This window comes from Miniopterus natalensis, chromosome 14, assembly GCF_054644295.1.
Source record: "Miniopterus natalensis isolate mMinNat1 chromosome 14, mMinNat1.hap1, whole genome shotgun sequence".
In the NCBI taxonomy this organism is placed as follows: Eukaryota; Metazoa; Chordata; class Mammalia; order Chiroptera; family Miniopteridae; genus Miniopterus; species Miniopterus natalensis.
Window position 1 is genome coordinate 52481357 of NC_142094.1, and position 24621 is coordinate 52505977.

A 24621-nucleotide genomic window follows, 5' to 3' on the forward strand; every position below is an offset into this window, starting at 1 on the left:
CTCAGGGAAATTAAGCGACTTGGCCAAGATCCCACAGCAGTAAGCGACGCAGCCAGGATGTGAGCCCAGGCCCTCAGCACCAGATGATGCACTCTGATGAAGACCATGCAGTAAATTACATCCGGGCCTTTCAGTGCCGTGTCAGCATCTTTTAAAGAGGGGGACACAAAGCACGCGCCCCCCAGTGCCAGGGCCCCGCCTCTCCTGCTCCCCTGCGCTTTCTGTCGGTCCTCCTCCGGCTACGAAGGCCGCGGTGACAGACTGAATTGGCTCTGAAGCATTTACCAGAAGGTAAGTATTTTAGATACGGTTTGGAGGGAGTTCAGGGGAAACCTTTTCAGGGACTTGACTTGCAGGAATGATTTATGAAGCAAGATTAAAAGAGCTGAATATATGTGGGCTGGCACGGTATGAAAAGTGAGAAAGGGAGGGAGGAAGGGAGCACAGGAGTGAAAGGCGCAGACAGCCCTGAGCGTTCCAGAAAGCTCGGGGAGGGCGCAGCCCTGAGAGCAGGGGTCAGCGCTCAGGTCCCGTGAGGAGGGGGAGCGCGGCCCTGGCCCTACAGCCAGGCGCTTATTCAGGGCTCACCGCGCTCACGCTGCCATGGGGGGTGGGCCGGGCCCTGCCTTGGTGGCGCTTAGGAGCCAAGGGGCAACATTCGCCTCTTTTAATAGTTGTTCCAATATTATCCCCATTTCGCAGATGAGAAACCTGAGGCAGAGATGGCTCCAGGGGCTTCGGGCCCAGGTGATATCCCACACTGCCAGTCAGTGGCAGGTCCCGGAATGGGGACGGCATCAAAAGTGGCATCTTCACTCAGCACAGCAGTTGGCACACAGTAGGGGCACAGTAAATGCCGTCTCTCCGTATCTAACCAGCTTATAACCAAAGCCGCAGAGACAGCCCCTTGTTAGGATTTCTCTTAAGGGAAGTTTAACTTCGGTTTTAGTTCATTCGTCGGGAATGAAACTTACCGAAGAGAACATGGAAACGTAGGCCTCTAAGACCAAGGGGCCTGCAAACTAAACCCTCCTGGGCCAGCGCGGAGTGAGACGGCTGCTAACCTGTGATTTTATTTTTAATTGAATTTGCTTTTATAAGGGGGGCTTTCTCGGGTGTTGGTAGCATTCTATATCTCCACCTATTCGTGAAAATTCAGTGAGCTTTTTCAGTTGTATACTTTTTATTGAAGTATCCTAAAGAAAGGCTTTAAACAACAAGTGGCTTCTTCAACCGTTTGAGGTCCTAAGCGGGCATTCTGGCTAAGACTGTGATACGGCAGAGACCACTAGGTGTCTCCCAGTGTCACTCTCCCTTTCCTTTTTAGAGGGAGACTGGTGCTTGCTAACAGGGCCCAGCCCCGCTGGAATAAACCCTTTATCTCCCAGCTTCTCCTGCACCTGGGTGTGGCCGGTGACTAAGTGCTGGCCATTGGGATGAAGGGAACTGTGACATGCATCCCTCAAGCAGTTACTTGAGACACCTACCATCCCTTCTTCCCCTTCTCTTCTTGCTGGGTTGAGAGCAGATAAGAGGGCTGGAACTTGGCAACTGTCTTAGTCCAGGAGGTGGGGACCGTGTTGCAGACAGTGGCCCACAGGGCAGCTGGTCCCTGAGTATTATGGGGCATCCACCACAGCCCTGAATTGTTTTCCAACAGATTTCTTTTTACAAAGGTTAATAAACTTCTAGCTCACTTAAGCAAATGTTTTGGGTTTTCTGTTTATTTGTGGCCAAACTTAATCCCAATTGATGTGTGTGGTGGGCCAAATTCAGGTTATTTCAAGGCGGGGAAGAAGAGAGTGTGATCAGCTTCAACTCTGCTGGTAACACCTTTGTTTCTCAAGTGGTACCGGTGGTGGGCATACAGCTGTTAATGATGTTATTTATACCTTTTGTATATCTAAGTAACACATATTAAATCTCTTAAAAAGACACTGGTAAAAGAGGATCAAAGCAAGACCATGAGATACAGAAAGGGAATCAACTTTTGGTGACAACTTATGGCTTCACCCAGGCCCTGTGTCCAGATTAGCTTTGGTGTTAGGGCAGGGGTGGGGAACCTTTTTTCTGCCAAGGACCATTTGGATATTTATAACATCATTCGAGGGCCATACAAAATTATCAACTTAAAAATGAGCTATGAAAAAAGCTCCTAGACGTATTGAATTTTGAGTCTCACCTGCGGTTGCCTCGGCAGGGCCAGACCGAATGATTTCCCGGGCCCTGTGCGGCCCACAGGTCGGACGTTCCCCACCCTGTCTCGGCCTGTGTGCAGCCTCTGGATGAGCCTCATGGGCAGAATAAGCAGGGCTTGGAAGGCAACGGTGGGTCCCGCCTGTGAATGCCAAACCCGGTGTTTGGAAGCGAGAAGAGAAAGAAGAGCCCAAAGGCTGGGCACCACCCCCCTCCCCACGCCGCCGAGCCCCCATCTGGGTTAGGTCGACAGGAAGCTCTCCCTGCACACAAACCAAACACCTACTCACCCCATCCCTCTGTTACCGTCAATCCTCACCTTCATTTTAGGGGGGGGAAAGTATTTCACAAAATATATTTTTATTGCAACAAATTCAACAACCAGATGTGATTAAAGTAAGGCATGGATACAAAGCCTTCCCAGATCTAATCCCACACCTCAGCCAAATTAAAGGCTGGCATTCCAGGGGGACCAGGCTGAAGTCTCCAGCCACTGGTGTCCCCTGCCTGGATAATGCCCGCAGGGACTGTAGGCTGCAGTGGCTGGGGAAGGGCTTCTGCAGCGGAGAGGGGAGGCCTAGGATTTATAACTCTGCTGCGCCCTGGGATCAGCATGCTTCAGAAGAGGCCGACTGACTTCTTACCTTGATCACTTCTCAGCCTATTGGCCACATCCCAGCAGGTGAGGCCCCAGAGCCCAGGAGGCTGCTTCCTCCCAACTTTGTGATTCTTTCAAAAAACAGCAGCAGCACCAAGCACCCCTGAGTGCCATGGTGATAGACATCACAGAGACACACGGACAGATAGGCATCTTTGTGGGACATCTTGAGTCTGATGAATCACATGTCAGGAACTGGCACCCTGAACCTCAGAGCATTCAAAGTTGCAGCAGCGAAAAGAGCTTGTGGCAACACGTATGCCCATGCTGTGCCCAGGTGGCTGTGCAGCGGGCGGCTCACCTCATCTCTGCTTGGGTAAATGATGTAAAACCTACGTTTACTCCATTTCCTGGAGGAGCTATGGAGACCACATTGCTTGAAACAGGAATTAAGACAGAGCCTGCCAACAGCTTTTTCTTGACTTTTACAATGAAAAAAATAGAAAAGTGTTTAGTTTTACTACTGAATTGCTTTACTGAAAAGTTGAGAATTGTCTAGCAAATTCAGACTCCCTGTGTTTGACTCAGTAAAAATGTCTTTGTAGTAATATTTATATGCACCAAGAATGTTGTTAAATGGATTTTTGCATGGATTGTCTCATTAAATTCACAAATTAAACCCCAGATATCTGGTAAATAGGTAATAGGAAATAGGTAAAATTATCCCCAGATTACAGATGAGCAAACTGAGGCTTAGAGAGGGCTTAAACAACTACCAGAAATTACGCGCCTACACTGGTGAAATGTGTAACTGAACGCAGGCAGGCTGACTTCAGTGCCAGCGCTATGGGCTCAGTCAGTGTGGCGTCCTGCCCCTCTGGAGTCCGAGGGGAGCCCGATTCAGTTTAAGTGTGTGGAAGGAAGGTGTGGGCATTCGTTACAGGAAGATCAGCATCATTCTAAGGGCAACTAGAACCAAGAGGTGGCCTCATAGAATTTTTTGTTATCCTTGTGTAACCTAAGATGCTTTTTGCTGGTGAAACAAAACAAAAGAACCCAACTGAAAAACAGCCACAAAAAGACCTAAACAATGATTAACCAATAAGGAACATTTACTATCTGACGTAAACAGAGATCCAGAGATGAGGCCACTCCAGGGTTGATTGACTTAGCGGTTCAATGCCAAATGCAAGGTTCTTGCCATGTTTTTACTGTCATCTTCAGCATTTTGACTTTTGTGAGATTGTCCCCATGGTCACAGGTGGCTGCCATCAATCTCACACAACACTGTCCAAAGGCCAGAAGATCCCTTTTGAAGAATATGGAGCTGATTTCCTTTTATGTCTCTTTTTATACCATAACCATGCCACGTATCCATTCCTAAGTCAATCACTGGCAAGGAGAATAGAATTACCACTATGATTGTACGCACATTAGAATCACTCGGGGAGTTGTTTTAATTTTTTATTATTTTTTTAAAGTATCTAGGCCAAGATCCCAGTCCTAGAGACTCTGCTTTAACTGATCTCGGATAGGATCCATTCATGAGTATCTTTAAAATCTCCCAGACACTCTAATGTGCAGCCAGGGATGAAAACCCCTCATTTAGGTCAATCAAGATTCCTCCCTGGAAAACTAAATTTCATGGCCCAGCCTGCTGTGAAACATATGTTACCTGATTCCTGAACAGAACTGAGGTCCTACTTAGCAAGAAAGAACATGGAGAGGTGGACCAGGGAAAGGGATGGCTGTTGGGCACGTCGCCAACATCTGCCACACCCCTTCACTTCTCCCTGCACATGGAGACTGGGGTTCTGGCGGACTTACAGCACAGTTAGGAAATTTTTTCTTTTCTGGCTCATCAGATGCCTCAATGATGCAATCACTAGCTGAGGTCACACAAGGAAAGGAGAAAACGAGAGAGGAGGGGGAAAGGCCCCTATGGTTCAATACTTTTGCGAGTAACAGGGAAGCCAAACTTTGGTTTTCTCAAAGTGTGGTATCTGACCATCGGGGCTACTTAAAATTCGGATTCATGGGCTCTACTCCAGACTGTGGAACTAGGATATCTGAACCTGGGACCTGGGGACTGGCATTTTAATAGACACCACAAGTGGTTTCCTATATACTTTCGAGCTTAGGAACAATTGAGTTAGATGTAGCAGAAACAAAGAAAAAATGGTCAATGTTTTTAATTTCTCCTGGAGGAGGGAGATTGAATATTAGCTTTTTTATTTTGTTTTGGGTCCCAGTGATTTGGGAAGATGGAAATGCTTGTTTTAAAGTTGGCTCATGGGCCCAAAAAGAATCAATTTTGAAAATGAATGGGGTGATGACCGCTGAGTTGCCTGGAGGTGTCCCCAGCACCAGGCCCGCTTCGCCGTCTGAGAAGACAGCACACAGTGCCCACACTGAGGAGGGCCAGGGCTGGCTTCTGGGTTGCTCTTGGCAGCCTGGTACCGGATCTGCAATGTGTGTGCATGTGGATGTGTGTCTGCGTGTGGGGTGGTCCTTCAAGGTTCTCATGAAATACTGGAAGTACTGTTAATCAATAAGCAGATTTTTATCCTGGAACAAGTGAAATGGAAACAGGTGGCTGAACGCACTGACTTTCTAGGTCAGGCCTGGCCCAGCTGTGGCCCTCCAGGTTCAAGGCCTCCAGCTTCCCCTAGTCTCTGCTGTGGAGGGATGACTCTGATCATGCCATGTCGCTGGGTCCCAGGCTTCCCGTGGCCCAGAACTGCCAGCCACAAGCGCTCCAACATCTGCTCCCTTTGACCTCTGTAGCTGACATCCCTCTGACTGCTCTGCTGCGTCTCCTCACTGAACACCTTGGTCTCCCCTGTAATGCACCATGCTGACCACCTGGGTCTCCCCTCTGCTCCATCACTCTGAACACCTGGGTCTCCCCTGTAACCTACCACAATGAACACCTGGGTCTCCCCTGTAATCCACCATGCTGAACACCTGGGGTTCCCCGAATGCCTCCATGCCATTGCTTTCAGTTCCTCCTCTGCCTGGCCAACCCTGAACTCATTCTTTAATTCTTACAGTGAGGAAGCCAGCCCTGTCCAGGAAGCCAGCCCTGATCTCTTCTCCCCATGAAGGAATACTCACTCCCACCTTTGGGCTGCAATGGCACCTGTGAGGACTTCCATGGGCACACTTGTGGCCCTTTATTGCATGGGTATGGGGGGGGGTGTCTTTCTGGCCTGGAGAGCAGCAAGGGGCCCGTCTAGTGCTTGTTGGTGGACTGATTGATGTTTGGCCCAGACACCTGTTTAGAGCCGTATCTAGGACATCCTGGGTTGCAGAAGAGCCTCTCCACCTCCATGGGAACCAAAGCCCAGGGGAAGTGCGTCTTCCCCAGTCACCACAATCCTCTAACCCTAACAAGTAAAAATAAAAAGCCAACCTCTGTTGGACTTAGCCTTGTAAGAAGCTGGAGAAGCTTCCCGGGCAGGAGCTGGGCTGCGGGGAAGGCTGAAGGCAGCTTCTTCCTTGAGGGCCCAGGAACCAACATGGTGGAGAGGAGGCAGGAAAGAGGCAGGAGGAGAGGGCAGAGCGGGGGGGAAGGCTTCCTAGGAACCGTAATTTTTGCAGCAGTGTCTTCTCTTTCATCATGAAAGCACCTCAAAGTAGGCGTCACTCTTCTTCCCATCTCAGGGAACACCAGCTCCGTGGGTGGACTTGAGCAAGTTCCTCAGCAGGCAAAGGAGGCCTAGCTTGGGCCAGTCTGTGTTTTTAAAATCAACTGGAAGGTTGGGCCCTACTGGTGTGGCTCAGTGGTTGAGCGTCAACACATGAACCAAGAGGTCCCTAGTTCGATTCCCGGTCAGGGCACATGCCCGGGTTACGGGCTCGATCCCCAGTGGCGGGCGTGCAGGAGGCAGCCGATCAGTGACTCTCTCATCATTGATGTTTCTATCTCTCTCTCCCTCTCCCTTCCTCTCTCTAAAAATCAATAAAAACATTTAACAAAATAAAATAAGTGGAAGGCTGGGTCAGGCATGCAGTGACCTCCCCCTGAGGGAGCCACCTGGACAGGGAGGCTGCTCACCTGTCTGGGAGATGGATCCAACCTGAGTGGAAGGATAAGTGAGACACTTCCAGAACCCAGGTCACCTCCTGGCAGGACAGGCCAAGGCTCCCAAGGCTTCATCCCAGGCCTGCCAGGTGAGCGTGTCACCCAGAGGGCAGTGTGGGCAGAAGGCGGGTGGGTCCTGACTGACTTACAGACTCATTGTGTGCAGAAGAGCTGGAGGGAGCCACAGGCCTCCCTGTCCACCCTGATCCTGTGCAGCTCACATTGTGACAGGTACCACAGTGTCACCCTCAGTCCCCTCGCTGTGTATTGTTTCAGTTCTCCTGAACAGAAGAAAGGAAACCGAGATGCACAAAAATGAGATCATGGCCAAAGTCTAGGGTTTGTGTGTTTCCACAGCCCCGTGTTTGTGCCCAGCTTCCTGCCTGGAGCCGGGTGGCTGGTGCCAGACAGGAACAACCTGGAGGGCGTGTCGGATCCGTGTTCCAGGCCCGGGCACCTGGGGCCTCTGGGATGGGTCGGACCGTCGGAGGAATCTGAGTGCCGGAGCCTGCAGCAGCCACGGCCTCAGAGGGGAGGATTCGCATGAACGAACCGCCCAGACGGAGGGCCCTTCCCTCACAGGGGTCCTGCATTTACAGCAGCAGCTGGGCGCCCTCCGCAGGCCCTGCCCTGGCCTCCCTGGCAGGCAGCCTGGTCTCACATGGTAGAAGTGAGCTTTAGTTGGAGCTATAAGGCCACCCCTGGACCCAGGAGTTCAAAAAGAAGAGAGGCAGGAGGAAAAGAGCGAAGAGGAGAGGGATGTTCTGCCGCCTCTTATCTGAATGACCTTGACAAATGACTTCACTCCACTGAGCCTCAGTCTCCGCGTCTGCAGAATGGAAGCAACGCTGCCTGCCTTGCGTAGCTGTCCAAGGACTGAGCATATATAAAGTACTCAGCTCAAGCCGGGGCCACGGCCGGCGCTCAGGCAAGGGGCTGTTATTATTAATGGTGTTCGTGCTATGATTCGAATGCATTTGTCTCCTGCCAGCTTCCAGGAGAGTGCTGGGCTCACGGGGGCAGCAACTGTCTCTCTCCCTCACCTCTGCATCTCTGGTGCCAAGACTGCCTCGCCAGAAGCTGGCATTTGGTAAATGTCTGTTGGGTTGAACCCAAGGCTTATTCTTCATTGTTATGTGGCACCCTGCCCCGTTTCAAAGCCTCTGAGTATGTTACTGTACTTGAGTCTTGCCAAATGCCCGTGGGCCAGGCAGAGCAGGCGATAGGATCATTCCCATTTTATAGCTAAAAGGAATTGAGGCTTAGAGAGGTGAGGCTTCCTGCCCACGTCACGTGGCTGAGCCGAGCTGAGTCAAGTCACAGCCACTGTGTGTGAACACCGTCCACACAAAGCAGGAGGTGCTGCAGTGGGCTGAGTTGGAGATCCCCAGGGAGACAGGCCCTTCACCAAATCCCAAGGTTTCTTGCCCATAGATTCAGCAAGGGCTTCAGAGAATGGCGGAGCCTACGTTATCTGGTCACACTGATCTCGGCCCCTCTTCCTCCCCAGGCTCAGCCCTGCTCTCGATCTGAAGTGGATCCCAGCTGGATGCTCCTGGCCCATCAGAAAGGACCTGGGCAGCCACAGAAACTTGGGAGCTGTGTGGATTCCAGGCAAGGACTCCCTGGGGCAGTCGGAGGGGCTGGAAGCAAGAGGCCTTCCCGGGCTGTAGAAGACACCCAAGGTCTGTGTCCTGGCCTGGCTGACGGCCTCACTGACAGGTTTATTACCAGGTTTTATGCCTTCCAAGCTTAGTCACTGCCTTAGCCAGTCTGCTGAGAAGCAAACACTTAGCAAAGCCGTGACCCAGATGCTAAGGAGGGAAGGGCACACCCTCCCTCAGCAGAGCTGGCCTCCAGAACCAGGTCTGGGGACACAGGAGGCAGCAAGGCTGGGCTCATAGTGTCGTTCTGTGACCCACCCAGCTGTCCTTTATTTTCCCAAAGCCTTCACTACTTAGTCTTTGGGGTGTAGGAAGCAGATGCTTGGTCCCACCAGAGACAGCCTGACATCTGCCTGATGGGTGTCTGAGGCCCTGTCTCCAGGCCTTCCTTGAGAGCTGAGCCTGAAGGAGTGAAGGAGGGAGGGTAGGGACATCTTCTGGCAGATAAACCAAACTCCCTCCTAACTTCCAATTCACATGCTGACGATGGAAGCCCAGACTCTGACCCAAACCAGTTCAACCTCAGATTCGGGTTCCTGTCGTTTCCATCCACGTGGAACCTATTAAAACCAGAAGCCTCTCCAGAACCTCTCTAGTCTCGACTCAGGTCTGCAATCCTTTGTCTGCCTGGGGACTGGCACAGGCCAAGCTGTGCACTGCAGAGTCCTAGGAGAAAGAGGAGCCCTGGCTGCAGAGCTGTCCCTCTGCTGTAAGGATACAGGACCCTGCTGGTGGCCTTCCCTCCAGCTCATTTAGGGTCCCCTCCCCGTGCTGGAGAAGAGGTGAGGTGCCCAGTTAACTTGAAGCTTGCTCCAACCCAGAGTTGGGCTCTGTGGCCCATAACTTTGGTTGGGGAGAAAGAATTTGGAGGATCCCATTGGACTTGAGTTGGTTTACTTGCCCAGGTCCTTTAGAAGGTAGCGTTAGGGTGACTGGGTCACATCATGTGCTTTCATGCTGCAGGTGCTCACTGAACTTTCACCTGGATCAAGTCACCTGCGTCACTCACCTGACTGTGACTGTAGGAGCCTCACACCGATCTCCCTGTTGGAGTGATGGCTCCACTCCAGCCCCTGGGAATGAAAATAGTAATAGTTTTTTTCCTTTGTTCATCTCTCTCTGGGATTTTTATCTTCTTAAATACAATCCAGTTCCTTTATTTCTCTTTCTCTCCCAAACATACACTGACGTTTGTGAAGATTGCTCTTGGTATCTAGCTAATTATAATACTGTAAGACCTGTAATGCTATTGAATGGGGACTGAAAGTTCACACACATGAAATGTGGAAAGGCATCATTAATAAGCTTACAAAATGACTGGGGTGAGCCAGTGTAGCTGTGCAGCCCCGGGCTGCTGGACCCAGTCGTCAATGATGTCACAACTAAATTTCCATCTCACAGGAGCGCCTCATCACAGGATTTTACTAAAGAAGCACCGATACCTACATTTTGGACTTTAGCCCCAGGAAGTCCTAGATTTAAATTTCAACTCTGCCACTTGCTAATTTTATGACATAGTCCCATGTATAAACCCCAATTCTAGTTTCTTCATCTGTAAAATGGTAGAGAATGCTACTTGCCTCATAAAGTTGCTGTGAGGTTGAAGTGCTGTATTAGCTAGCTGCTGCTGAGTAACAACCAACCTCCACATATCAGTGACATACAACAATGAAATATTTATTTTTAATAGTTCTGGCGGTGGGCTGGGCCCAGCTGTTGTTTCTGGGCTTGGCTGGGCATCTCTGCTTCAAGTTGCATGTCTGACTCCTTTATGAATCTCATTGTGGCCTCAGGCCAAAGAGGCAGCAGCTACCTGGGGGACTCTTCCCATAGTAATGGCACAGACACAAAAAGAGGGCAAATCCCAAGTGAGATCAACATTTGAATCAGTAGCCTGAGTAAAGCAGATTGCCCTCCTTACAGTGGGTGGGTTTTATCTAATCAGCTGAAGGCCTTACTAGAACAAAAAGGTTGGCCTTTTCACAAATAAGAAATAATTCCTCCTGCCTGGCTGCTGAGCTGGGACATCAGTCTTTTCCTGCCTTTGGACTCAAACTGAAATGTCAGCTCTTCTTGGGTCTTGAGCCTGCCAGATTTTAGATCAGAACTGACTCCTCTTGGTTGTTTTTCTGGAGAGCCCTGACCAATATAGGCCCCAATTCCCCAGACTCCCTTTTGTTCTGCTCGTTTGGTGTGTGCTGGTGCCCAGGAAGGGCCATGAAGAGGAAAACCTCCCCACCAGGAATCCAGGCCCATTGGTATTAAACCTCTTATTTCTGCTGTGTCATCCCCCCTGGCTGCCTCCCCATCATGTTGCTGAGTCCTGCTCCTGGGTGGGCAGAGTGATCACCAAAAGAGGGTAAACTCGCATGGAGGTGTCAGTCCCCAGAAGCACAACCTGAGTCACAGGGAGACGTCCACAGGGCTGGGCTTGGTGGGTGCTAATTTATGTCACTTTCCCCAAAGCCTAGAGGCTGAATGTCAGGGCTGCTAATCCATCTCCGAATGGCTCCTAGCTCAACTCACATGGAATTAAATCCAGAATTAAAATTCAGCGCTTGTTCTGGACTCGAAAGGCAGACTTAGCTGTTTTCCTTGGGGATAGAGAGACGCCAAGGCTGGCTTGGGAAGTGTGGCCGAGGCAGTCTGCAGCCGAGGGGCCGTTGGGTTGATGGGCGCCTGCTGCGTGTTGAGAGGAGACAGAGGCCCTGTCTCCGCAGGGTTTACAGATGCAGCTGGGGAGCCTGGAGGGGCGCACAGGAAGCTAACGGACCCTCAGACAGGAGAGAGCTTCCCGCCCACCCTGTCAGCTCTCCCCGCAGCTGGGGGCACCCATACTCCTGTCCTCAGAGCTGCCACCTCCCCCTCAGCCTTGCATTAGGTGGCTGCCTCATTTTCTCCTAATTTTCTAGCAGTCGCTTCAGAGGCTGCCTGTGGCCATGGCAGGAGGAAGGTGGAAGCCAGAGGGATCCAGGTGGGAGGCCAGCCTGCTCTTCATCCCACTCAGCTGTGCCCTCAGGCTCGCTTGCCTGGGTGCCCAGTGTATAACCCCAATCCGGGACCCCATGCGGGGGCCTCACTCATGACAGGAGGTGGCCCGGTGAAGTGGTCAGCTCTGGGAGACCTGTTAGGACTCACATCCCAGCTCTCCCCTTGGTAGCTGTGTGAGCCCAGGTCAGTTCACGCCTGTGTGCCTCACTTTCTGCATCAGTAAAATGGGAAGGATAATGGTTTTTACCTTCTGGGGTTGTTCCAGTTAATGTCGTTAATGGATTAAGTGAGTTAAGACCATAAAGCACAGGGTCATGCTTGTAGTAGGAACTCGGTTACGTTAATTGTGATCTAATTAGACCGATTACTCACAGGTGGCCACCATGGCCTCACTCATCTGTTAAATGATATTTGCAAGGTGTTACCCGGTGCAGGGGCCTGAGCAGATTCCCTGAATTCTCATTCCTTCCTTTTCTCTTTGGTGAATGTCCTTTACGCTCATGTTTGGTTGTTTAGAGAGAGATTCAGCATTAACCCATGAAGTCAATGACCTGTAATCAGGAGTGGAGACACCTTGGCCTAGAATGTTGCCTTGTCTTGAGAGGCCCAGCAGCTGGGGGTAGGTTCTGCTTGTTCCCAGGATTGGGAGTTGCCCAAAGGCCTGGCCTCCTACTGGTCCAGGCCCTGTAGGCCCTACTAACTTAGCCATCTGTACGTCACGGTCCCCTCCGCGGTGGGACTCGGGACCACCTCACAGAGGAAAGCCCCAGCCCCGGACACCACCACCAGCCCAAGATGGGACACCAGTTTTCAGCTTTCCCTTGCTTCAGAGCGAGCACCACTGTTTCCCTTCTGATTCAAAGATAATCTTTGTCTCCCTTTTTCTTTGGGTACTTTCGATGATTCATTTTATGTGTGAACTTGACTGGGCTGCAGAGTGCCCCAATATTTGGTCAGACATCATTCTAGGTGCTTCTATGAGGGGATTCTGCATATGAATAACATATTTAAATCGGTAGCTTGAGTAAAGCAAAGTAAAAATTGCCTCCCTTGATGTGAGTGGGCCTCATCCAATCAGACGAAGGCCTTAAGAAAAAGGTTGACCTGCCTCTGAGTACGAGAGAATACCCTGTCTGACTGCCTTCAAACTGGGATTGAAGCATTGACTCTGGGACTAGAACTCACACCGTCCACTCTCCTGGTTCTCAGGCCCTCGGACCCAGACTGGCTCTTCTGAGTCTCCAGCTTGCCCACTGGCCCTGCAGATCCTGGGACTTGTCCGCCTCCATGATCCTGTGAGCTGGTTCCTTACAATAATTTCTCTGTGCACTTCCTATTGGTCCTGTTCCTGGGGACCCTGACTGACACAGTGCCCTGCTCTGGCCGTCCAGGGGCCTTCCTTTCAGGCTGCACAGCCCCTCCCACCATTTCCCCCCAAGGACCAGGGGCCGCCTGTGCGCAGGGCTCCTCCAGTACCCAGCACGCCCATGGGGCATGTCGCCTGACACACCCCTGCTTGGGACCCCTCCTGACCCACAAATGCCTGGGTGACCAGGGACCTCCACTTGGCATCACTGCCAGTCCCCCCCACATCCTGGCTTCCCCGGCTGGGAGGGAACCAGGAGACCTGCCGAGTAAAACCCATCCTAGAGCCCTGACCTGGGTGTTGGCCAGAAGATGGTGCGAGAAGCAGCCCTGTTACAATTAAGGAAACGAATGACCTCGATTGGGAGACGGTGTGTGTCCAGTTGACTCTCCAGCGGGCTGACCTTGCGCGTGAGTAGAGGTGGCCTTTGGGACGCGGTTTTCCTGGTGCGGGCTGCATTACTGGATGTCAGCTTCTGGTCCTCAGAGAGGGGACATAGCTCCGCTGAGGCAGTCTGCGGGGACGGGGACAGCTAGCAGGGCTGACCACCGGGACTGAGGCCAAACACAACTCGTTTCACACGGAGAGTAAGCTGATTTGTTTTTGTTTTTCAATCGGCCTCATTAAAACTGGCTGCGGGACCTGCGGGAGCAGCACACGGCGAGGCTTTCAAGTGCTCCTTCCGCTGCCCACTCGGGTCCAGAGAGCCTCGCAGCTGGCCGGGCCCTGGGGACTGCCCGGGAGGTGACCTGCCCAGGCCTGGGGGCAGTGTCCGGGTCCGGTCCCCCCCTTCTGCAGCTCCCTGGAGCAGGGCCCTTTCCCGGGCCTGTGGCTTCCTTTCAGGGAACCTGTCGTTTTCCATCCTCCGAGCTGGCCACCTCCTCAGCTCTAGAACACACCAGCCGCCCTGAGCGTGTTCCGGGGTGTCTGGGAGGCCCCGGGCCCCCTCAGGAAATCCGCAGGTCACATCTGTTTCCATCATGGACTATTATGACACCACCCTGCCTTCCCCCCCCTCATTCTCTCACCACTGTGCGGTGAAGTTTTCCAGAGGCCGTGTGACCTGTGATGACGTCATTACCCTGATGGCCGATGAAATGGATGCTTGTGGGTTCTTGTTAAGCATTTCTCAGTTTTAATTATGAGTATGGGCAATTTCAATAGATGTGGAGACCAAAAAGTTGGAGCACCTCTGTTCTGGATCTCTCTGTCTTTCTCCGAAGTGAGGTACTGCATTTATTGTAGTATTTTTTCAGCCGTTTAACGTATAAAATTGTGCTACCATGCATGGGATTCGTGTCTTATAAAAGAGACCCTAGGGAGCTCTCCCGCCCTCTGCCCTGTGAGGAGAAGGCCCTTCTGTGAATCAGGGGGCTGCCAGCACCTTGACCTTGAACTCCCCAGCCTCCAGGGCTGTGAGAAATACATTATTGTTGTTTATAAGTGACCCAGTTCAATACTTTTGTTATAACAGCCCCAAGCAGACCAAGACAATGGTACTTCCCACACAATGGGAAGCAACAGAGCTGTTATAAAAGAACAACACAGGTCCACACCTCATGAGCTAGAACAACACCCAGGGCATATTGCTCACTTTTTTAAAAAGCAAGTTTAGGCCTGGCTGGTGTGGCCCAGTGGCTGAGCATTGGCCTAGCATCTGGTTCAATTCCTGGTCAGGGCACATGCCCAGGTTGTGGGCTCGATCCCCAGCAGGGGGCTTGCAGGAGGCAGCCGATCCATGACTCTCATCATTGATGTTTCTCTCTCTCTCTCCCTCTCCCTTCCTCTCTCTGAAGTCAATGAAGACATCTTTAAAAAAAAGCAAGTTTAGGAATAATACGTGTCCCAGTTTTGTCTGGGGAAAAAAAGAAGCCAGTGGGTCAATGTGGTTTTATAAGCATTTAAAAAAAAGTGATACACATCACAATTGTAATCCTCAGAAGGGTTAGAGAGGGGGAGAGACAATGGGCTGAATATTTACGCTATGATCTGCTTCTATATTTACACAATAAAGGAGGAAAAACCCCAACTTACTCTCAGGTGGAGCTGCCATTCTAAGCAGTGGCAATGTGTCCCGGGCTCTCCAGATGCCTAGTATTTTTTTTCGAGTTAAAGCGGACATCCCAATACCTAATTTTCTGCTCCAATCCAAGAAGCGCCTTCAGAACAAGTGTCCGTGCATGTGGACAGGTGGGTGGGGGCAGGGGGAAAGGAGTGTCCCCTCAGCCCACCCCTGTGATCCCTTATCCCACACATCTCCATGCACAAACCCTCCCGAATCACCAGAGGAGTTGCAAAGAGCCAGCGCTGAAGATGGGGATCCTGTGATAGAGGCCGAGTTTCCACTTGCAAAGGGAGTAGGTGGAAAATTTGACAACACCCCGGAGACAGCTGGCAGAGTCCCAGGAAAGCTTAAATTATCTCCAGGCTCAAACTTTTCTGGTAGAAACTTAAATTCTTGCCCCCTTGCGTGGGAGTCCAGCTGGCAGAGGGATGTTCAGTAACATTGGCCCTGATGGCCACGGCCACGGCCCACGGCCACTCCCACGGGCCAAGACCCCCCACTTCCTGTCTCTCTGGGCCCTGCTCCCTCGTTTCCTGTCACCCCACTTCCTTTCTCAGTCTCCGCCTCCTGTCTCTCCTTCTTTCCTGTCTCTCCTCACCTAACCTGTGTCTTAACCTGCCACTCAGTGTCCCAGGAGCCCAAGCCCCTCTTGGCCTCACCCCCACAGAGCTGGCGTCTTAGGGAGAGAATCATGCCCAGGAGGGCCCCCTCTGGTTCCACTAGGCGGCATGGCTTGGAGTTTTATTAGCTGGATTCCTTTCCTGGTTTCGTTCCCCCCGCCCCCCCTTCCAGGGTGAGGTCAGGCTAGGAGCCAGAGGAGGCTTTGAGCAGCTTCTGCACCAGGTGAGCAGGACTTGGACTAAAAGGAAGAGACTAAGGGAGGGCCCAGGCTCCGCAGACGGGCTGGGCCGCGGAGAGCAGATTGCTCAGGTTTCCCAGGCTTCCTCAGCCCTGAGGTTTAACAAGGGGCGATCAGCCAGGGGCTCCTTGAACAATGCCTGCCAGGAAGGTTTCTAAATCCCACTCCCCCAGGGCCCTGGCCGGGGCCCCAGCAGACTGGGACGTGGGTCATTACGCATAAAAAATATTAAATGAACAATGACTCTCTGCACATAAGTGGCAACTTTCCACTGGGCAGAGTTTATTTTCCTCTTGAAAAGCTAATGAAAACCAGTCATGGTGAAAACCCCAGCCAAAGAAGAAGTTGAGGCTTTCACTCCTTCCACAGGAGAACACCAGGTTCCGGGTAGTTCTTCATGGAATCTAGACCCAGGGAGAAGAGGGGGCTGTGTCACTTGGGGTCCCCCAGTCTCCTGTTGGAAACTGGGCCTTGGGGACAGGAAGCTGAGTGGGGTAGCACTGGCTGGGGAGGCAGGGAACATGCTTGTTCTTTGAGGGGGGCGGCGATGCCTACCCAGAGGTGAGTTCCGGAGCATCCAAATATAGCAGGAAAGTCAGGGCTAGAGGACCCCCAAGAGATGGGACTCAGCTCAACACATCTCACTTTCCTAGCTGTTTCTTTCTTAGTTCCCCAGGCTTCAGTGGGTGCAGGGGAAACCTGGGCTGAGTCTAAAATGCTCCAGGATTCACGTGCTCTGTCCATGGCTTAATTTGTCAGCTGCTTTTCCCTTTCACCACGCTGCGTTCCTGGGGGTGCTGGGCCTAGTGGGACCCTCCTTTCCCACAGGGGGCGCTGCCCCCAGGAACCTGCTCTACTCCCTCCACTCAGGACACTGACAATATGGCTCACTTCTACTGGCCTGTGATCTTTTAGATGCTCTCTCCCCTACTTAGCAACCTTCAGTGGCTCCTTGTTGCTTCCAGAAGTTCCACTCTTTTAGGCTGCCTTTCAAAGCTCTTTATTACCTTGCCCTGCCTCTCTTTACAGCTAAAACCTGTGATTCCAGAATTAAACAAAGGACGGGTGCCCCCTAACTGTACCCTTTCCCAGGCTGCCAGATTGGGTCATTTACATCTGCTCTTGTTGGGCAGTAGTTGGGAGGAAGCAGAAGGGTGGCTGAGCCGCAGCAGCATCCTCCACGCCGCCTGACTTACCCCGTGTTTCCACGGACCAGCAAAATCGACCTCAGCTGGGAGCTCGTCAGAAACGCAAACCCCCAGGCCCGACCGATGGAGCCAGGGCAGCATGCACGCGAGAGAGTCAGCTAGGCCGGAGCCGTTTGTACCGAGGGCCCACAGCCTGGTGGCCTCTGGCACAAAGTCCAGCCCTGAGCAGCTGCTGCTTCTCCCGCCCCGGAATGTGCGCCCGGCATCTGACCAAAGGACCAGGCTCCCCGGGCGTGCACCGTGCTCCTGCTCCCCCGGCCCCCTTCTCTCCTCTCTCCTTTCCTGAAACCCTCCCACTGCTCACACTCCGCCTTTCTTCAGCTTGTACTGAGAGACCTCGCTGTTTGCTGATTGAACCAGTGTTTGTTTCCTTGGAAGCGGGTTTTTAATTCAGGGGAGTTGTTTGTGCATCTATACTGTTGGCAGTTTTATCAGCCCTTGTGGCCCTCTGGAGGGAACCAGCCCAGGCCTGGTATGTGCCCTCTGGCACTGCAAGAGCAGAGAGGACGCTTAGGCTTCCAAAGGGTCACGCCTCCCCGCCCCTTCCTCCGGGTCCTTCCTCACCTGCGTAGCTGCGCAGACCAGGCACAAAGGAAGGCCCTCCCGTCACACTCTCCATCTCCTACCTGCTCGGGAGAGACTACAGACATATGTCAATGACAACACAGTACAATCCAGTGACAGCCCAAGAACTCCTAAATCTTCCAAATAGCTGCCTGCGCTTCCTCTGGCTTCACATCCTGGCATGTGAGGGGACCCGCCTCCTGGTCCAGCCCCTGCAGCTGCAACCCAGTGTCTGCTCCTTCCAGCTGCTTTGGGAAATGCTGGGGCTCCAGGTGCCCGCCTCTCCCAGCCTCTTTCCAGGGTGGGTTCCACTAAGGAGCAGGGGTCCTGGGGTGCTGGGGTAGGCAAGGGGCCCAGGGCTTTCCCAAATCCAACTTGCAAAAGTTCCTTTGGCTTTCCACTCGGAAAAACCAACCAGCCAACCAATGAATACATCTAGTGAGTCTGCTGTAGGGGTCCCAAGGCAGGACAAAGAAGGGCTCCCAGTGGTTAGGGCTGTGGCAGAGAGATGGTGTCTCTTTCCCAAGCAGCTCTATATGGGACCTCAAAAAACAAAGATCTAGACCTTTCCTTGAGCACCTAGAAATTTGGCTTCTGCCCTCAGGTTCAAGTTGAAAACAGTGGCTGGAATTCTAGTGTCAACTTTGCCAGAGAAGGGGGTTTGGGGAAGCTCCTCAGAGGACACGACACCCCGGTTGGCTCCTGTGGCCCCAGTGTTTGCAAAGGGCTTTGTGAGCCAGTGGCTCTGTGAGGCCTGTCATTATAGGTGCAGAGAGGCCAAGGCTTTGCCTCTAACCCTTTCCTACTTTAGAGCAGAATCTTTCAGGTTGAGTGGGAGAGGCCAAGTCATTTAATAATTCATTTCTTCGTGAAGCATTAATCATCTTTCAGAGCCTCCTGCCTCTTTTCCCAGCTGACCCTATAATTATACAAAGCAGGACCATTTCCTTTCCATGGCTGGCTCTCCGAAGCGAGCTCCATTAGTCCGGGTCCATCAGAAAACAGATGGCACACTCAAAATAGGATAATTTACAGAGTCCTTAAAAAAGACGTGGGCAGGATATAGGGAAACCAAAAGGCCTAGTGCAGGATACTGGAGCTAAGGACTGGTTATGGGGCTCTCACCAGCCCTGGGCCTGGGAGAGGGAAGGGGAGAAAACCTTAAGGGAAACTGGAAGGAGGCAGTCACGTGGAGAGGGTCACCCCGAGGGGAGGTGGGGCCTTCAGCTGAGGAGTACAGCCAGCCTGAGTGACCCTGCGAATGGGAGCCAGCGATGAAACATTCTAGCCGCGCTCTCCTTCTCTCCAACCTTCTGCCCAGCCCTCCCCTTCCCTCTACTACCACTCACCCAGCCAGACCAGGGGCCAGAGGGAAAGAGCCTGTTCACAGAGTGCACACGGGCCAGCTCGTGGGCAGAGAGCAGGCTGAAGGCTAAAGAGCGAATCTGGACGGCCCCGGAGGAGACACCTGGCACCTGAGCCTCTCTCACACACCAGGACCCCGCCTGACCGACTCCTTCGTGAGGCTGCCGTCCACAACCGTCTTCACTGTCCTGTCGTTATCACTTGGCATCGTCTGGATATGTTACCTGTCAAACCAGATTGTGGGCTCTTCGGGGAAAGAGTCTGCATCTTACCTTGCATTCCACCCTTAGCCCTGGGTCCCCACCCCACCCTGCACACACAGGTACTGTGTGTGTGTGTGTGTGCCCATATCAGTGAGGACAGGTCAGATTATGATGCAATAACAAGCACCAGATCTTAGCGGCTTTACACAATATGTTCACACTACCTGTCCTTCACAGGTCAGCAAGGGCGCTCTGCTTGTCCTTTACTTTGAGACCCAGCATGGCTCTGTCTTCATACACGTGTCCACTATAGACAATCAAGTTCTTTACCAAAAACACCAGATGTAGGATCCTCCATTCTACCCAACCTATGTACAGATATATAGCTCAGTCATGATTAAAACCAATTTCCTATTCTAAAAATATCGACAAAAGGCAGGAAACCTGTGGAAGACAGAAACAAGAACAAAGAACAAAAACAAATAAAAAAACAGTAACATAAATGGCAGATATGAATCCAATGATATCAACAATCTCTTTAAATGTCAATGGTCTAAATATCCCAATGAAAAGACAGAGATTCTCAGAGCAGATCAAAAAACAACAACACACAAAACAAAAGCCCCAAACTGTATGTTGCCTACAAGAAACTCACTTGAAATATAAAGATGCCTATAAGTTAACAGTAAAGGGTTGGAGAAGGCTATAACCTGCTAACATTAATCAAATGAAACCAGGAGTCACTGTACTGATTCCAGACAGAGCAGGCTTCAGAGCAAGGACAGTCTCAGAGAGGGGCTTGCATAATAGGGGTGTCGCTCCAGGAAGACATAACAGCCCTTAATGTGTATGTGCCTAACAACAGAGCATCAATACACATGGGACAAAACAGGATATAACTGTAAGGAGAAGTAGAAGAATCCAATATTAGAGCTGGAGACTTCAACACCCTCTATTAGAGATGGGCAGGTCCAGCAGGCAGAACATCAGTGAGGACACAGCTGAACCCGACAGCACCATCAATCACCCGGATCTAATTGATGTTCAGAGACTAGCTCATCCAACAAGAGCAGAAGACACATTCTTCTCAAGCTCACATGGAACGTTCACCAAGACAGAGCATATTTTGGGCCATAAAACACACTTTAACAAATTAAAAAAATAGAAATCATACCATGTCTGTTTTCAGACAACAGTGGAATTAAACTAGAAATCAATAACAGACAGATAGCTGGAAAATCCCCAAGCACCGAGAGATTAAACAACACACTTGTAAATAACACATGGGTCAAGTAAGGAATCTCAAGAGAAATTAAAAAATGTTTGGAAAACTAAATGAAAATGAAAATGCAATATATCAAAATTTGTGTGGGATGTAGTAAAGCAGCTAGTAGAGGGAAATTTATAACATTGAACACATATTAGAAAAGAGGAAATGTTTAAAGTCAATACTCTACGCTTTAACACTAGGAAACTAGAAAGTTAACAAAGAACTAACATGGGAGAAAACCTAGATAATCTTGGGTATGGCACTGACTTTTAGATACAGCTTCAAAGGCACCATCCACAAAATAAATAATCGATAAACTAGACTTCATTAAAATTAAAAACTTCTGCTCTGTGAAAGACAATGTCACGCTACAGAGTGGGAGAAAATATTTGCAAGAGATTACATTTGATAAAGGACTGTTGCCCAAAATATACAAAGAACTCTTAACACTCAACAATAAACAAACAAACAACAAATATTGGCAAAAGGTCTAAACAGACTTCACCGAAGAAGACACGAAGATGACAGAACAGCTTATTGAAGTGCATCTCACGTCAGATGTCTCCGCGGAAACGCAAATCAACACAACAGTGAGGTTCCACCGCGCACCCATCGGAACGGCCCAGACCCAGCCCCCGGCACCTCCAGATGCCGGCGAGGTGTGGAGCAGCAGCGACAGGAGCTGCGAGCCATGTGCTGCAGGGGATGCAAAACGGCACGGGCACTTAGCAAGAAACTTGGCAGTTTCCTACAAACTAGCTATGGTCCTACCATATGACCCAGCAACTCACGTCCTTGTTATGTACCCAAGTGAACGGAAAACTTATGTCTACACAAAAACGGACGCACAGATATTTGTAGCAGCTTTATTCATAACTGCCCAAATTTGGAAGCAACCAAGATGTCCTTCCGTAAATGAATGCAGCCCACCCAGGCGCTGGAATATTATTCAGCGCTGAAAAAGGAGCGAGCCGTCAAGCCATGAAAAGACGTGGAGGAAACGTAAATGCATATGAGTAAGTGAAAGAAGCCAGTCTGGAAAAGGCTGCGTAGTGTATGATTCCAACTCTATGACATTCCTGAAAAGGCAAAGCTACAAGGAGTAAAAAGATAGGGAGTTTCCAGGGGTTAGGGGAGAGGCAGGGATAATTAGGCAGGGCTCAGGGGATTTTTAGGTCAATAAAACTATCTAGTATGAGACTACAATGGTGAATACATGTCATTATATATTTGTCCAAACCCACAGAATGTGCAAGACCAAGAGTGAGCTCTAAGGTGCACTGTGCCCTTTGGGCAATCCTGAGGTGTCAACGTAGGCTCGTCAGTTGTAACAAATGTACTGCTCCGGTGGGGGTGCTGCTGATGGGGGAGCTTTGGGGGCAAGGGGTATATGGGAACTCTCTGTACATCCTGCTCAATTTTGCGGTGAACCCAAAACTGCTCTAAAAAATAGTTTAATAATAAAAAGATACAACTACAGTCCAATATCTCTCATGAATCTAGATGCATACATCCTCAACAAAATATTAGCAAATAGAATCAGTTATGCATTAACAGACATTCAAGACTTGGATGATTTAATGAGCTAATACTTCAGAGTTAAATACGCAGTACTTAGTTTCAATTGTCAGCTTCCTCTTTGGCCCAATAACTCACTAAGCTTCCGTGTACTGATGTGACACAGAAAGAATCCACGGAGTTTAGGATTAGCATTTGTGTTTAGTAAATGAAATATATATAAAAATATTGCCATCCGTATTTGCTTCAGGTTTTTTCTTAGAGAAATAAAATGGTACAGATGAAGCTAAACATCTAGTTCCATATCTCTTTCCAGGGAACATTACCCTGAAGTTGTTAGTGTATATATTTCTGGTAAGTGTTTTAATAGCATTACTATTAAGATACATGTTAAAAATTTTATAGCATGATTTGTGCTTTTTTAGCAAGCCTAAATGGTATTATGCAGTATCTCAGTTTCATTGGCATCCTCATAGCATGTGTGTGTGCGCACAGAGAGAGACACCCACAATTTTAACAGCTGGGAGCACAGGGGCCATGTGCTTTCAGAAAGTTGAACACCTGCCTTGGAAAGTGGTCCCTACACAATGCCAGCTAGCGGGACATCCTACTAGACTGTACACGGGTGCGGGCTCATAGTCATGCCCAGAGCCTGGACCAGCACCTGGCACGAGGTGCTGAGTAAATATCAGGAGCGTGAAGGGCAGGTCCCTGCAGTCCCCTCACCTACTCCATGAGGCGGGGACTGACCTTCCCGTTGGAGCAGAAGCTCAGCGACGGTCGAGCGCTTGCCTCCAGGCCCGAGCGGGGAGGTGGAAACAGGATGGGGAGCCACACACGGGGCCTCCGAAGTCAGAGGCCTCTTACCTCTCTTGACACTGGGCAACTGAGTGGAGTCGTGACGCTGGGGTTCCAGGAGACGGTCGTCTGCTGCAGGCAGGCCTGTGGCAGGCCTTACCCAACTCTGCACCCTCTGTAGGAGGCTAGGGCAGGGGCGGGCTCCACGCCCAGGAGGGTGTGCAGCAGAAGTGGCAGGAGAAAAGACATCCAGGGGAATTTGTAGGATGAGGGGAGAACAGCCTGAGGCATGTGAAGGGCCAGGAGGACCCTGTCCCGGGCCTGGGGCGGGGCGGGGAGGAGGGAACCTGGGGGACTCTGGCAGGAGGCTCACTTGTCTGGGCAAACAGCCACTTTACTTCGGAAGCAGGCTTGTGGGGCAAGGTGTTTTTCTTTCTGAGGGGCACCGGCATTAAAGAAGGAAGCATCTGATCACTCAGTGAGTGTCCGCTCAGTATAACACATCCTCACACCCACACCCCACACACCCACCTTCATATACTCCCACGAGCACATGCACAGCCCCCCCCATCACCCTCGACACATATGGTTTGACTTAATTTTCCCCATTTTATTACATAGTCACTGAATGAATGAAGAGAATAGCTTGAGTTTTCGAGAGTATTTGCCAGATGTCTTGGCACTGTGCTGCAGCTTGGCTTCTTCTCCGACCCCAGAAGAGCGTCTCTGAACTAAAAGCCAGCGTTAAGGGCTGCGTGTTTGTGCACCCTCCCCACCCCAAAACTTATATGTAGAAGCCCTCACCCCCAGAGTGATGGCATTTGGAGGTGGAGACACTGGGAGGTAATTAGGGTCACATTAGGTCATGAGGATGGGGCTCTCGTGATGGAATTAGTGGCCTTCTAAGAAGAAGACAGAAAGGAATTGAAAAAGGACCATGTGAGCACAGCGACAAATCAGCCCTTTACAAGCCAAGACGTGGGCTCTCACCTGGAACTGAATAGGCTGGTACTTTGATCTTGGACTTCCCAGCCTCCAGAACTGTGAGAAATAAATGTCTGTTGCGTAAGCCACCCAGTCTATGGCATTTTGTTACGGCAGCCCGAGCCGGTCAGGACAGCCAAGATCCTTAAACAACAGCACCCAAGACCCTGTCCTGTCCAGCCCCTCTCCCTCTTTCTGATCGCCTCTCTGATTTCTCTTCCCTGGCTCGCTTTCTCCAGCAGCCCTGGTCTCCTTGGTGTTTCCTGAATGCACAGAGCACATTCCCACCCCAGGGCCTTTGCACTTCTCCCCATTCTGCCAGGTATACTCCTCCTCCTTGGCCAAGTCCTTCGTTTCCTTCCAGTCTTTGTTCAAAAGTCACCTTCTCAATGAGGCTGACCCTGAAAACCACTTAAAACTGCAACTCATTTTTCCCCAGGACTTTCCATTCCCCTTACATGTTCTAATTTTAAATTCCCCCCCCCCCATGCACTTATCACTCTAACATTTGGTGTTCTTTATTTATTAGGTGTATTGTTGATCGCCTGCTATCCCCTGCAAGAATGTAAACTCCAGAAGAACAGAGATATTTGTCTGTTTTATTTGCTGATGACTTCCAAGTGCCCAGAACGACGCCTGGCGCTCAGTTCCTGCCCAGTCAATACTTTTTGGTTGACTGAGTGAGCCTCTTGGCCTCTGGTGAAACAGCCGGCCTGCCGGGGAGACGGTGTCATGCCAGGACCACCCAGCAGATGGCAGCCGACGAACGCCAGAGCCCGCGGGGCCTCTCCTTGGAACTCAAGGTTCCTCCCAGTTAAGCCTAAGATAACCCAGGAGACAAAATCAAGTTCAACTCTCTCTTACGGCCGGCTCGTATCCGTGAGA

The 24621-nt window shown here is 51.0% G+C and overlaps 1 long non-coding RNA gene across 1 annotated transcript; it reads left to right on the forward strand.

The window, feature by feature from the left end:
* On the forward strand, nucleotides 1-24621 carry LOC148091574 (uncharacterized). Its single transcript, XR_015715628.1, has 3 exons — nucleotides 1-291; nucleotides 8392-8495; nucleotides 24266-24621. It is a non-coding gene; the product is annotated as an uncharacterized LOC148091574 (long non-coding RNA).